Here is a 13,361-nt window from a genome sequence, read left to right as displayed (position 1 = left end):
GGGTGAGACCCCGGAGCCGAGGATCTCGGTCAGCACCTCCTTTTCCCAGAGCGGTGTGGGCAGCTTGCTCTCAGCTACTTGGGGCCTCTTTCTCAGCAGGCTTGCATTGGCTGGCTCTGGGAGGCCAGCCTGGGGGTGGGCGTCTGCCCAGCATCCGAGAAGGAGTGAGCCAGGGATTCGGGGCAGGAAGTGTCAGTGCCACATAACAGGGATAGAGACAGGACAGGATCCTGGCCCGGCCTCTGACAAGCACCCCCCAGGGCAGGCTGTTGCATGGGACTTCCTGTCCCATTGTTGGACCCACCGGGTCCTCGCAGAAAAGAAGACTGGGAACTGCCGGGCCAGGGGAGCTTCATTCATTTGGAGTGTTTTTGTAACACGGGCAGCAACAATCCCCTTTGTCTGCAGTCTTGCCAGGATTCTCAATGCAGGGAATTCCCAACTCTAAAGGGAATTGATTTTGCTTTCTTAAAGAAGCCTGCTTCCGAGGCGAAGCTGGAGAGCATTCAGACCCTCAGGATGGGGGGAGGACAGGAGCTGGGTGGTATCTGGAGCCAAGCCGGGCTGGTTCCTGGCGTGCTCTCACTTGCCTACCAGGCAGCTCTTGGGATTTCTATCCTCTTGCAAGACCAGCCGCCCTGACAGCTCTCTGTGACTTGCCCCTCCCCACTTTGACTGCTTTAATATTTGTGGATTTGAGGGGAAAGGGCTCTTAAGGTGCCTGGGGTGCACCCCCTGAGGCACTGGAGCCCAGCCTTCTGTTCCCCGCCGAGTTCAGGGCCTGATGAGGCTGAGAGAGCAAAAGCTGGAGGTTGGGCGGAGCGGTGCCATGGGCCCCAAGGCAAACCTTTCTCCATCACGCCTCCTTCCAGCTTTCCACCCACCAGGGCTCAGAGCATTTCATGCCTGCAGTTTGGTATCCTGAAAGACCCCCAGGGCGGTTTGGGGGGTTTTGTTGTTGTTTATAATTGACACATAATAACTGTACATGTTTATGGGGTACAAGGTAATGGTTAAATACATGTATACATTCTGTAATGATCAAATCAGGGTCCTTAGCATGTCCATTGCCTCAAACCTTCATCAGTGCTTTATGGTGGTAACTTTCAAGATGCTCTTTTCTAGCTGTCTTGAAACATATAATACATTGTTATTAACTATAGTCATCATACTGTGTAAGGGAATACCAGGACTTATTTTTCCAATCTAACTATAACTTTGTACCTGTTGACCCACCTCTCCCCCCAACCCCACTCCAGCCTCCAGTGACCATTCAGAATGGTTGGAGTTTTTTAGAACCAGACTGATCACCATTGTCTAGCTATGTCACCTTGGACATGTGACCTACCCTCTCAAAGGCTGTTTCTGCATTTGTAAAATGCAGACTAATAAGTATATCTCCCTCGCAGGGTGGCTGTTTCAGAGGTAACATATGCAACCTCACACCCACCTGGCACAGAGTAGGCCCTCAGCACATCTCAGCAAGGTGTCTTTGCTGCTCAGAAGCCAATGCCAGTCTTCCCTGCAGCTGCCCTTGTGATGTGGATGCACAAAGCAGGGTCAGGCCCTGTCCTCTGAGCTTGCACTGTCTCTTCCTCTCTCTCTCTCTGGGCTGGAGTGTACCACCCCTCCATGACCCCCATCCCATCAACAGCTCAGGTCAAAACACTGCTTGCCAGTCAAGAATTTCACTCTCATATCAGGCTTCAAGAGCCCTCATGCCACTGCTTCTTCCTAGAAGTTTCTAGAAACTCTTCAGCTGACAATCTGAATGGGTCATCTTTCTGCCTTATACTATGAGAGTTGGGGAAGGTGAGTGCTGTGTGATTACAGTTAGCTGAATCCAAACAGGATTACCTATCCCAAGAGCCTAAACAAAAGTCCCCCAACCCTGGCCCACAGCTCAGCAGATAGGATAAACCTCGGGGTCCTCCCACGTCTGTCTTCTTGGCAGAGGCCAATGGGTGGTGGCAGGTGCCCTCGGGAGGGAGGTATGTTTGAGCAGGTTGGAGGTCCCCGCCTGTCTGGTTTCCATGTGGTGAAAGAGCTCGTGGTCTCTGGTGAGCCACCACAAACACCGCTCATGGGAGAAGAAAGCAGGTCCCTGGCACATGGCTGCAGTGAGCCCCATGGGTAGGGCATGGCCAGTAGGCCTGGGAGCTGCTTCCCAATGAGGTGGAGAGATGCCGGCTTTCACACCTGCCACCCAAGGGTGTGAGAAGCACTGAGGCCCAGGCCTGCTGGACCAGCTGCCTGCCCTTGTGCTGGGACAGCCATGCTGGGGAGTTCTGGCCTGAGAAATGAGGCAGATGTCCTGGCACTTGCAGGGCTAGGAGCTCTCCCTGCCGTGTGGGAAAGCGAGGAGGGGTGGAGGCCCATGCGCAGTCTCCACTGGAATCTGTACCATCTCACCCACACGAGATGCCGCCCTGGAACCAGGCCTGATTCCCAAGGACAGATGGCTGTGTACCCTCCACTGAGGCTCAGACATGGTAACATCTGCAGAACCACAGCCACCTTTTCCTATTCCTGGTGACAGCTCCATCCCTACATCCTAGCTGCCTTCCCAGAAGCTGCCTTCCCAGAAGCCGCCTTGGCCCCGGGCCGCCGTGCTTCCCCTAGGAAGTTGTTGCATTTGGAACACTCTCCTGTGCAATAGCTGTCTTTTTACTGGGGAATTCTTTCCTTTTTTTTCTGAAAAGAACTCTTTGCCAATACCCAAGCCAACTCAAGCTTCTAGGAATGAAAGACGAAGCAGCTCCCCCTTTCGTGACAGTGCTCTGGAGCCCTTAATGAACAGTCCTAGAGGCCGGGCGCAGCGGCTCAAGCCTTCGCAACATAGACCTGTCTCTACAAAAAAAAAAAAAACGTTTTAAAAATTAGCCAGGCCTGGTGGCTGAGATGGGAGGATCGCTTAAGCCCAGCAAGCAGGTTGAGGTTGCAGTGAGCCTTGATTGCACCACTGCACTCCAGCCTGGGCAACAGAGGGAAACTCCCCGTTTTTTGTTTTTTGTTTGTTTTGTTTTTTTGTTTTTGTTTTAAAAACAAAAACAAAAAAAGTCCTGGAGTAAGAGCAGCCCCTGAAACCATGGTAGCAGCTGGAGGACTTTGCCTCCAGGAGTGAGAAACATGCCTTGTGTTTATAAATTCAAAAATGAAGTTTCTAACACCGGCTTCTGTGCGGAGAGATGGGGAAACGTCAGTGAGCAAAAATGCCTCTGCCTTCAGAGAATATATAGTCCAGAGGAGAGACCGTACAAAACCATACCAACCAAGTCATTGCAAATTGGACGAGTGCTGTGCAGGCACTAAGGTAGGGCTGAGTGCTGGAGGGCAGAGGGAGGCCTGCTTCTGAGGGGGTGAGCAGGAGGGCCTCCTCCTGCCTGCAGACAGCATGAGCCCCGCAGCAGGCCACCGTGGGCAGTCTCTCTAGCCGAGGGCAGTACGGTGACCATATGTTCTGGTGTGCCCAGCCCAGTTCTAGTTTACACCCGGTAGTCCCAGTGCTGGCGGTAGCTCTCTTTTTCCCTTTCAAAAGTCATCCAGCTGGGCACGGTGGCTCACGCCTGCCATCCCAGCACTTTGGGACGCCAAGGTAGGCAGTTGGCTTGAGTCCAGGGGTTCAAGACCAGCCCGGGCAACATGGTGAAACCTCGCCTTACAAAGAACACAAAACTTAGCCGAGTCTGGTGGCACACACCTGTAGTCCCAGCTACTTGGGAGGATGAGGCAGGAGAATCACATGAGCAGAGGAGGTTGAGGCTACAGTGAGATGTGATTGTGCCACTACACCTCCAGCCTGGGCAACAGAGCAAGACCCTGACTCAAAGGAAAAAAAAAGTCATCCAGTTTGCATGACAAATTGTGGTTACTGTGCCTAATATCATCATCCCTAAGATGAAGGAGTTGGGCCAGCACCAGGTGAAGAATCTGAGTGGCTGTGGAATGTCATCTTCAGAAGCTTAGACTCAGGGACACTGCCCAGGTTCATATCCCAGCTCTGCTCCTTGGCAGGTGCATGACATAGGGCGAGTGACCTCACCTCTCTGGCCCTCAGTTTCCCCATGTATGAAACGGAAATAATAATGGTACCTGCTACATCAGGCAGCTCTAAGAAGCAGATGAGCCACTAGATGTCCAGGGCACTGTGGCAGCTGCTTAGTAAACACTCCAGAAATGTTAGCTGTTTGCATTTTTCTATTACTCCTGGAGGCCCTGATTGTCACACGGTGGACCTCCCATCTCACTGCTAACAGAAACTCTCAGGCTCCTATGGAGACCTGAAGGGCGACCCCTGGGGAGAGACAAGGGAAATCACCCAGAGCTAGTCATGACTTGGTTGGCTCTAAATTTCTGTCCCTACGTGTATCTGGGCAAGCTTCATCTAGTGCCTCTAATCTGTACCAGATGAGTTTTAATAGGAAAAGTGAATTTCCCCCCCCAGAGAGCCCAATGCCCCACCTCAAGCAGAAGTCACCTGGGCACAAGTGGAGATTCTGCTGTGGGCTCAGCTGCGGTTCAGAGGCAGCCTGGCTGCTGGAGGAGATGAGGCTGGGGGTCCGAAGAGGGAACCATGCCCAACTCTGCCTCCAAGCCATGCCAAACCATTCTGGTTTACCCAGAAATTCTAGAAAAATAATGAGTACAAGATGTGAGCTGGACTAGAAATGTTTCTTTGGTGCAGAGTGAAATCTGACTTAGCGGGACAATGTTGGTTTTTTATCCTACATGGATGTTTTGGCTTGGTATTAGGCCGTGGTGGCTGTGTGGAAATCTCAGGGAAGCTATGGTAAGGGCCTCATTGCTGGCCCTGCAGAGCCAGCCCTGACCTTCCCAAAGAAGTCTGTTCGTGGAGCCGTCACTTGCTTAGGAAAAGCTTGGCATCTTTGCAAGTTCCTGACGGTGCCACTTGGCACCCCCAGACAAGACAGGGAGGGGCATGGGAGCAGTGTGTTTCACAACATGATCCATGAGAAAGGGTGAGTCCAGGGGGATGTGACCCCATTCAACCCCAGTGCTTGGCTCTGACTCCCACTGAAGGTGGGGCAAAGTTAGTGGAAGAATTTAGGGCTGAAGGTAGGAACCACTGGGGCCACCCTCTCCCTTGATCGTCATCTCTTGCCTGTCCTTTCCTGGACTCCCAGGGTGCTTGCAGGTGGGGCAGGCCACAGCTTAGCGGGTGATGGGGAGCTCTCTTGGAAGCAAGCCTGTGGCACAGTGTACCTCCCAGCCCTGGGAGCCGGGCCTGCACCCCAGAACGTTGTGTGCTCACACCCACCCTGTCTTCCCAGAGCTACGCTTGGGCCTGGTCTCGAGGCCCTTCTTAGCTTGTGGGTGTGTCCAGGGTCTGCCTGAGTCTTTGTATTCAGCTCCTCCTGGGTGGATGGAGAAGGGCACAAACCGGCTGGCCTCATTTGCTCGGCCTGCCAGGATGGGAACAGAGACCCGAGGCTTGTGCTTGGGGCCCGGGTCATGTGGCCTCTGGTTACAGGCCTGTGCCCCATCTGCCAACCTGACTCACTCTGGGGCCCCTGCCTACCCCGGGGAAGAACAGAGCCTGCTTTGAGCTGGAAACTAGAGGGATTTCCTGTTCCATGTTGTTAAGACACCGCTTATAGGACTGTAATCCCAATAAATCATATGCTTTCTGAGTGCAACAGGGTTGGTTTTTTGTTGTTGTTTTTTTTTTCCGGGCTACAGGGGCCTCTTAAAACCAAGGCCTTGGCTGGGCATGGTGGCTCACGCCCATAATCTCAGCACTTTGGGAGGTCGAGGCGGGCAGATCAGGAGGTCAAGAGATTGAGACAATCCTGGCCAACATGGTGAAACCCTGTCTCTACTAAAAATACAAAAATTTGCTGGTCATGGTGGTGCGTGCCTGTAGTCCCAGCTACTCAGGAGGCTGAGGCAGAAGAATCGCTTGTACCCGGGAGGCGGAGGTTGCAATGAGCTGAGATCGTGCCACCTCACTCCGGCCTGGGTGACAGAGCAAGACTGTCTCAAAACAAAACAAAACAAACCAAGGCCTTAAGAAGCTTATACGCTTTCATTTTTTAAAGCGGGGAAAAATAGCTTTCTCTGTCCTGGTTCCATTGAGGGGCCTTAGAAAACCCTTGGATTGAACAATCAGGCTCACCTGTATGATTAACTTAAAGGCAGATGAGAGAGACTGTTATGGCACCTGGGTCTAGCATCCCTATTGCAGCTGAATTGGCCGTGTAACCTTGAGCAAGGCGCTTAGCCTCTCTGGGTTTCCTTTTCCTCCTCTAGCAATGAGAGGAGGTGGTCAGGGATTTCCCATGCTTCTCGTATAAAAAGACCCATTTCCATTGGTCTATTTCATGTGCTGCCCTTTATGTACACAAAGACAAATGCTACCAGAAAGCCACTGACCTTTTTAAGTGGCTTTGTCCATCTCTGGGATTTGTCTGCATGTATGCATGTGACGGTATTTAGGTTAGGCCTTTGGGCTGTTTGCAGCATTTGAGGACAGATCAGGGGTTGCTGATCCCTTGAAGTAATTCTCTGCTCACCCACCCTCGCCACCACACACATTCATGACCCAAGGCCTCTGGGTCTGTGTTCCTTGCTGTTGCCCCTTCCCTCGTGTGAGTTTTTTCACTGCCAAGGCCAAGAGGCTGCACTGCCAGAAACAGTTTCCAGCTCACACTCGACATAGTGGTTGCATTTGTTTTCTCTGTTTTATGAGCTGGGATGGAGTGGGTGGTGGGCAGCCTGCTGGCAGACTTTTGCAGGCTTTACATGTTTATACTTGCTGTGGGGGGAAGGCAAAGAGTTGGCTGGACTTTCAGAAAGCTGGAGCTGAGGCATTTAATAGAACCAGATTCCTATAGCCCTTTTTGCTATTATATATTTTCTCTGTCAACAGACACTAAACTAGTAATAATAGTTAACATTTATGGAGAAGTTACCATGTTCCAAATATGATGGTAAGTATTTTACATGCATGCTTCTAGCTGTTTTATGAGGTGGTCCTATTATTTATAACCATTTTGCTGATGGAACAACTGAGACCGGGAGAGGTGAAGTAACTTGCATAGACCCACATAGCTGAACTCATTGGGAATACACTGGATTCCAACCCAGGCCATCTCCCTCAGGAGTCCGTGCTCTTGGTCACCATGCAGTAGGTACAGCTACTATCGTATGAAGTCTGTGAAATAAAAGCAAAAGGGCTCTCACAATGAAAGGAGTTAAAAACCACGAACTTTGGCAATTTCTTCTTTAATACAAAATATGGCCCACAGAGGATGATGATCTGCCCAAGGTTATACAGCAAGTTCAGTTGTATAAAAGAAACTAGAACTTTCTCCCAGTGAGGATGCCACAGGGAAGGGGTCTAGGACCTTCGGATCCCTTTGCCAGGAGCATGCATGCAAGCCATACACCACTCTAGGATTCACCAGACCGTGTGCCACCAGGGGCGAAATGCCAGCTCCGTGCCAGTGCCGCCTGCCAGCCCCTACCAGCTTTGTCCTAGCCATCAGCTGTGGTCTTCCACAGCAACAGTCCTCAAAGTGTGGTCCAGGGACCCCTGAGGTCCCAGGGACTCTTGCCAGGAGTCCACAGGGCCAAAACTATTTTCATAACAAGAAGTTATTTGCCTTTTCATTCTTGTTTTCTCACAAGTATCCAGGATACTTTTCTAGAAGCTGTGTGATATCATGATGTCATCACTCTGACAGCAAATGGGACATGAGCTTGTGCGTTCATGTGTTTAACATTTTCTCAGTTTTAATTTCTGATACAGCCAATATCCGTAGAATAACACACATAAACAAAAGCTCTTTGAGGTCCTCATTAATTTTTTTTTTTTTTTTGAGTTGGAGTTTCACTCTGTCACCCAGGCTGGAGTGCAGTGATGTGGTGTGATCTTGGCTCACTGCAACCTCCACCTTCTGGGCTCAAGCAATTCTCCTGCCTCAGCCTCCTGAGTAGCTGGGACTACAGGTGTGTGCCACCACACCCTGCTAATTTTTGTATTTTTAGTAGAGATGGGGTTTTGCCAAGTTGGTCAGGCTGGTCTCAAACTCCTGACTTCCAGTAATCCGCCTACCTCAGCCTTCCAAAGTGCTGGGATTACAAGTGTCAGCTGCCATGCCTGACCAATTTTTAAGAGTATATATAGAGTCCTGAGACCAGGGAAATAATTGAGAACCACTATTCTGAGGTATCAGATCCAGCTAAGGAAAAATTCAGCAGGCAGAAAGGCTGAACAAAGGGAGCTTTTTCAGCCCCGACCCGGTCTCCTGGCTCTGGCCCTGCAGATATCTGCATTCGGGCACGGAACGACCAAGCTCAGCCTACGGGAAACGCAACAAGCGGGGAATGAGAACTTCTTTGGGATCTTGAGGATAGTGCACACATCAGTCATTCTCAGCCTTGCTCCTTCAGACCCTCTCACCCTGGAGTTCTCACACAGCCACGCTGTTGCAGATGGGAGTTTTTAAAGGGGTTTTCCAGAATGGCCAGACATGCAGGTCCAGCTCGTCTCAGCCTGCCCAGCAGACTCCATGGAATTACCAGGAAGGAAACAGTAGCCTGGAACCCACAGCCCATGGAAGGCATGTTCCTGAGAAAGTCCATGAATTACTTCTCTTTTTACCTTCCCACAGATCCCAGGTTGGGGAGGTGGGTGGGCCAAGAAGAAAGGCCTGAAGGGATCAGTTTGGGGGCCTTGTTTGTACATGTGGGCACCAGCCACCTCCCCAGAGGCAGAGGGCTAATCTAGATTTCTGTATATTGAAAGAGGCAGAGGGCTAATCTAGATTTCTGTATATTGAAAGAGGCAGAGGGCTAATCTAGATTTCTGTATATTGAAAGTATTAATCAGTTTTCAATTCAGGAAGCAGCATTCTGGGTAGTGTAAGCAGGAGATGATTTAATGCAGGGAGTTGGGGGTTCACAGAATCATTGGAGGAGCTTGTGGAGCAGGGTGTAGGCTGAGCATCTAGGAATGACGAACTCGCCCATTAGGGGAGCTGCTCCCTGAGACAGCGCCTGGAACTGTGAGTTTGAACAACACCTCTGGAGCTGCAGTTCAGGAGTAAAGCTGGAATCAAGAAGGCGTTGCAGCCAGGCACGGTGCCTCATGCCTGTAATCCCAGCATTTTGGGGGCCGAGGTTGGCAGATCGCTTGAGCTTAGGAGTCGAGACCAGCCTGGGCAACATGGTGAAACCCCGTCTCTGCTAAAAATATAAAAAATTAGCCAGGCATGGTGGTGCATGTCTGTGGTGCCAGCAATTTGGGAGGCTGAGGTGGGAGGTTAAAAAAAAAAAAGGCTTTGCTATTGCTTTTATCATTGCACCATCACTACCACTGCCTCTGAAGCCTCAGATAGGTGGAAACTGGACTGGAATGTTCTGTAGGAAAAAAAACCCTCAGTTTTCATGACCTGGTTTGCTAGCAAAAACAGACAAAGGGAACACAAAGGTGGCCTCTGCCTCCCATTCACTTACCAAATCTCATGCAGCATATCTTAATGATAAAACCTAATTTCCAGAATCCCAGCTGCAAAGGAGACTGGGAAATGCAGTTTTTAATTTTCCACCTCACCAGCCAAGATGGTGAAGTGAGGGCTGAATGAGCCCGGTGTATACCCAGTGAGTCCAGTGTATACCCACAAGGACTATCAATACTGCATTTTCTCAAGTGCTGAGTTCTAAGGAGCATGAGGCAGGGAGATGAACCAAAATGCCACCTGATTAGACTTCATGATTTCCCTAATTCCCTCTTGGATTTCCCCTAGTGCAGCTAGGAGATGCCCTCTTAGAGTTTTAGTAGCCACACGTGGTGCTTTGTCTTGGCTGTTGGCCACAATAGGGAAGAATGGCTGGCAAATCCACGGATTATCTTTTTGTTTACACTTCAGTCTCCAATGCTGATGGTTGAAATAAAGGCTTTTCCTGCAATCAGAAGGACTGATATATAGAAGCATGTCTCTAAGCTTGCCTTCCAGCCTTGTAATATAAGAATTGTGAAATCTAAAAATATTTGGGGGGAATTGGGCATTTATGTTTAAGGGAACTCTTATAAACAGAGGGATAATTCATGAATAGATTGTTGTTTCTTCCTAGACTACACAAGTTCCCCCCATAGAATCTCAGCTTCCTACTCTAATGAGTCAACACTAGGCTCTTGAAAATTATACACCATTCTTTTCTGGGCAGAAACATGACTTGGTCCATAACTGAAAACCTGGGTACACTATAGTAAGTTACTGATGTTCATCCATACTTTTTGTCACTCAGCAAAACTTTCTACTAATAATTTTGTTTGTTTGTTTGTTTTCTTGAGACACGGTCTCTCTTTGTCTCCCAGGCTGCAGGGGAGTGGTGTGATCATAGCTTACTGTAGCCTCCAGCTCTTGGGCTCAACCTGTCTTCCTGCCTCAGCCTCCCAAGTAGCTGGGACTACAGGCGTGTGCCAGCAAGGCCTGGCTTCAGGGAACATTTATTGAGGACCTGCCATGTCAGGCCCCAGGCTGGTCATATTTCAGAGAATACAGAGATGAGGAAGTGATTGTTCCTGTGCTTAGAAGGAACAGTCTGGTTAGGAAGACGACATGCATTCATGGCTATTGCTGTAAAGGAAAGTTCTCAGTGATCTCAGAGCAGGAAGATATTTCTTTCTCTTTTTTTTTTTTCTTTTGAGACGGAGTCTCACTCTGTCACCCTGGCTGGAGTGCAGTGGCATGATCTCGGCTCATTGCGATCTCTGCCTCCCAGGTTTAAGCGATACTTATGCCTCAGCCTCCTGAGTAGCCAGAACTACAGGTGAGTACCACCACACCCGGCTAACTTTTGTATTTTTAGTAGAGACGGGGTTTCACCATATTGGGCAGGCTGGTCTCGAACTCCTGACCTTGTGATCCACCTGCTTCAGCCTACCAAAGTGCTGGGATTACAAGCGTGAGCCACTGCACCCAGCCCCCCTTTTTGTGGGGGGGGGAAGAGAATCTGGGAAGGCTTCTGAAGCAGGTGGCATTGGAATGGAGTCTTGAAGGATAAATAGGATCTAGACAAGCAGGGGTGAGAGCTGTTCGTTCTCATGCATAGATGGGAGCAGGCAGGGTGGGCCTGAGGTCCATGAGTGCTGGTGGTGTGTCCTGGTAACAGGGGTGAGTCACGGCAGGAGATAGGGTGAGGTGAGGTTCTGGGAGTCCTTGAGGGCCAGAGATAGTGAGGCTTTACTGGCCTGTGGCCCTCCCCTTCATACAGATTGGTACGCTCAGTGGACCAGTTAAGTGGTTCAAACCCAGGAATAGTTTTGGAAATGACAGAACCAGAACATCAGAATGCCTTCCCAAAGGAAAGACCTTTAAGATCACTTCTGATTACAGAAAATCCCTAACTTATGATGGTGCAACTTACAATTTTTCAGTTTTACAGTGGTGCGAAAGCGATATGCATTTAGTAGAAACTACTTCGAGTACCCACACAACCATTCTGTGTTTCACTTTCATACAGTATTCAGTAAGTTACACTGATGTTCAACACTATTATAAAACAGGTTTTGGGTTATATAATCTTGCCTAACTGTAGGCTAATGTAGGTGTTCTGAGCATGTTTAAGGTAGGCTATTCAGTAGGTGAGGTGTATTCAATGCATTTTCGCTTAGGATATTTTCAACTTACTATGGGTTTATTGGTATGTAACCCCATCCTAAGTCGAGGAGCATTTATATTTGTTTGCCAGTTTTTAAAATAAAAGCATTCTTTGCCCTCAAGGAGAGAAGAAACTTTTAGAACTCTGGAGATGACCCGAGCTTTTGGAAACCTGAGATAGGGGTTCCGAGGGCAGCCCAGGCTGACTCCCTGGAGGTGGCTTACTTCCTAGCCGAGGAGAGAGAATGGACATCTTTTTCCTGGCAGGAGCACTTAGCTGCATGTCAAGGGGAGAGACCACAGTGACCGCACAGGCCGGACGCTCCAAGAGCCCCGAGGGAGTTGGGGTGGCTGGAGGCCTGGCCGCCTGCCCCTGGCTGCCTGCCCGCTCCCTGGCTTAGTTTGAAAGGAAGGACAAGAGTGGCATCGGGAAGAGCTGGGAACAGGCAGGAGCCGGGAGGCTGACTTTTGGGCTGTCATCAGAGAGAACAGCATGAGTGAGGGACAGGGCTCCAGGGCTGCCTTGTTCCTGTGACGGAGCAGGGAAAGAGCTCCGTCCATTCTGGGCAGAGCAGGTGGGTGTCCCACAAAGTCATGAAGCCACAGGCTGCCATCCGGGCCCCTCGGCGGCGGAGAGGTCTGTTGGACGGCGAAATGGTCTCCTGAGAGGGCTTCAACACGGAGCCTTGCCAGAGCTGGCAGAGGACAGAAACGCGTCCCCGCCACCGCCCCCCCCGCCCCCCGGCTGAATCTGAGCCGCTCGCCGAGGGCAGGGGCGGGCGCGGCCTGAGCCGCAGTCAGGGCCCAGCACAGGCTGTGCACATGGCGTCCCCTGGTGGCACAGAGCGGGCCTCATGAGCGGCGCCCCGGGAGTTTGCAGCTCTAAGCCTGCCGCCGCCTTTCCCTGCTTTTGTGGGCTCTTAGTGATACTCGGACCCGCTAGGACCATTCCTCCCTGTGGGACTTGAAGCCGCTACTCTTTTTCTTTCTTTTTTTTTTTTTTTGAGACGGAGTCTCGCCCTGTCGCCCAGGCTGGAGCGCAGTGGCGCGATCTCAGCTCACTGCAAGCTCCGCCTCGCGGGTTCACGCCATTCTCCTGCCTCAGCCTCCAGAGTAGCTGGGACTGCAGGCGCCGGCCACCAAGCCCGGCTTATTTTTTGTATTTTTTAACAGAGACAGGGTTTCACTGTGTTAGCCGGGATGATCTCGATCTCCTGACCTCGTGATCCACCCACCTTGGCCGCCCAAAGTGCTGAGATTACAGGCTTGAGCCACCGAGCCCGGCCGAGGCCACTACTCTTTCCTGAGCACCAAACTGGGGGCAACCTGGCCTGGCACACGAAGTGGTGTCAGCCCACCTCAGCCTAGGTGCCAGGTGAGGAAGGAGTGGTCATTAATGTTGTACAACAGCCTAATATGCATCATCCCATTTGGCCTCATGACAGCCTCCATAAGGAGGTATCACACGTGTGCTACAGATGGAGAACCAGACTCAAGTGTGCTTGTCGGAGGGGATGGTGACCTGACCCTGCTGGTGGCAGCCCTGGGTTTGGACCTGGGTCTGTGAGACTCTTAGCTGTGCAGCCTCTCCCCTCTGCATAGAAGAACACTTGGGGACCGTGACTGAACTCTTTGGAGGGGGAAAGGTCCCCAATTCCACACACTGGGGAACTGCTCCTTCCCTGGGCCACCTGAGGGCCCTCAGGTTCTGCTAATGGCCCATGATGGAAATTC

General features: G+C 50.9%; 1 protein-coding gene across 2 annotated transcripts in view; it reads left to right on the top strand.

The window, feature by feature from the left end:
• ABTB2 (ankyrin repeat and BTB domain containing 2) overlaps positions 1-13,361 on the top strand; it is a 207,991-nt gene that overhangs the window by 171,003 nt on the left and 23,627 nt on the right. The gene's annotated exons all lie outside the window — the stretch shown is intronic.

This window comes from Pan paniscus, chromosome 9 (assembly GCF_029289425.2).
Source record: "Pan paniscus chromosome 9, NHGRI_mPanPan1-v2.0_pri, whole genome shotgun sequence".
Classification (NCBI taxonomy): Eukaryota; Metazoa; Chordata; class Mammalia; order Primates; family Hominidae; genus Pan; species Pan paniscus.
Note: the sequence above shows the minus strand (reverse complement) of the source record. Positions and strands in the feature narration are given on the sequence as shown.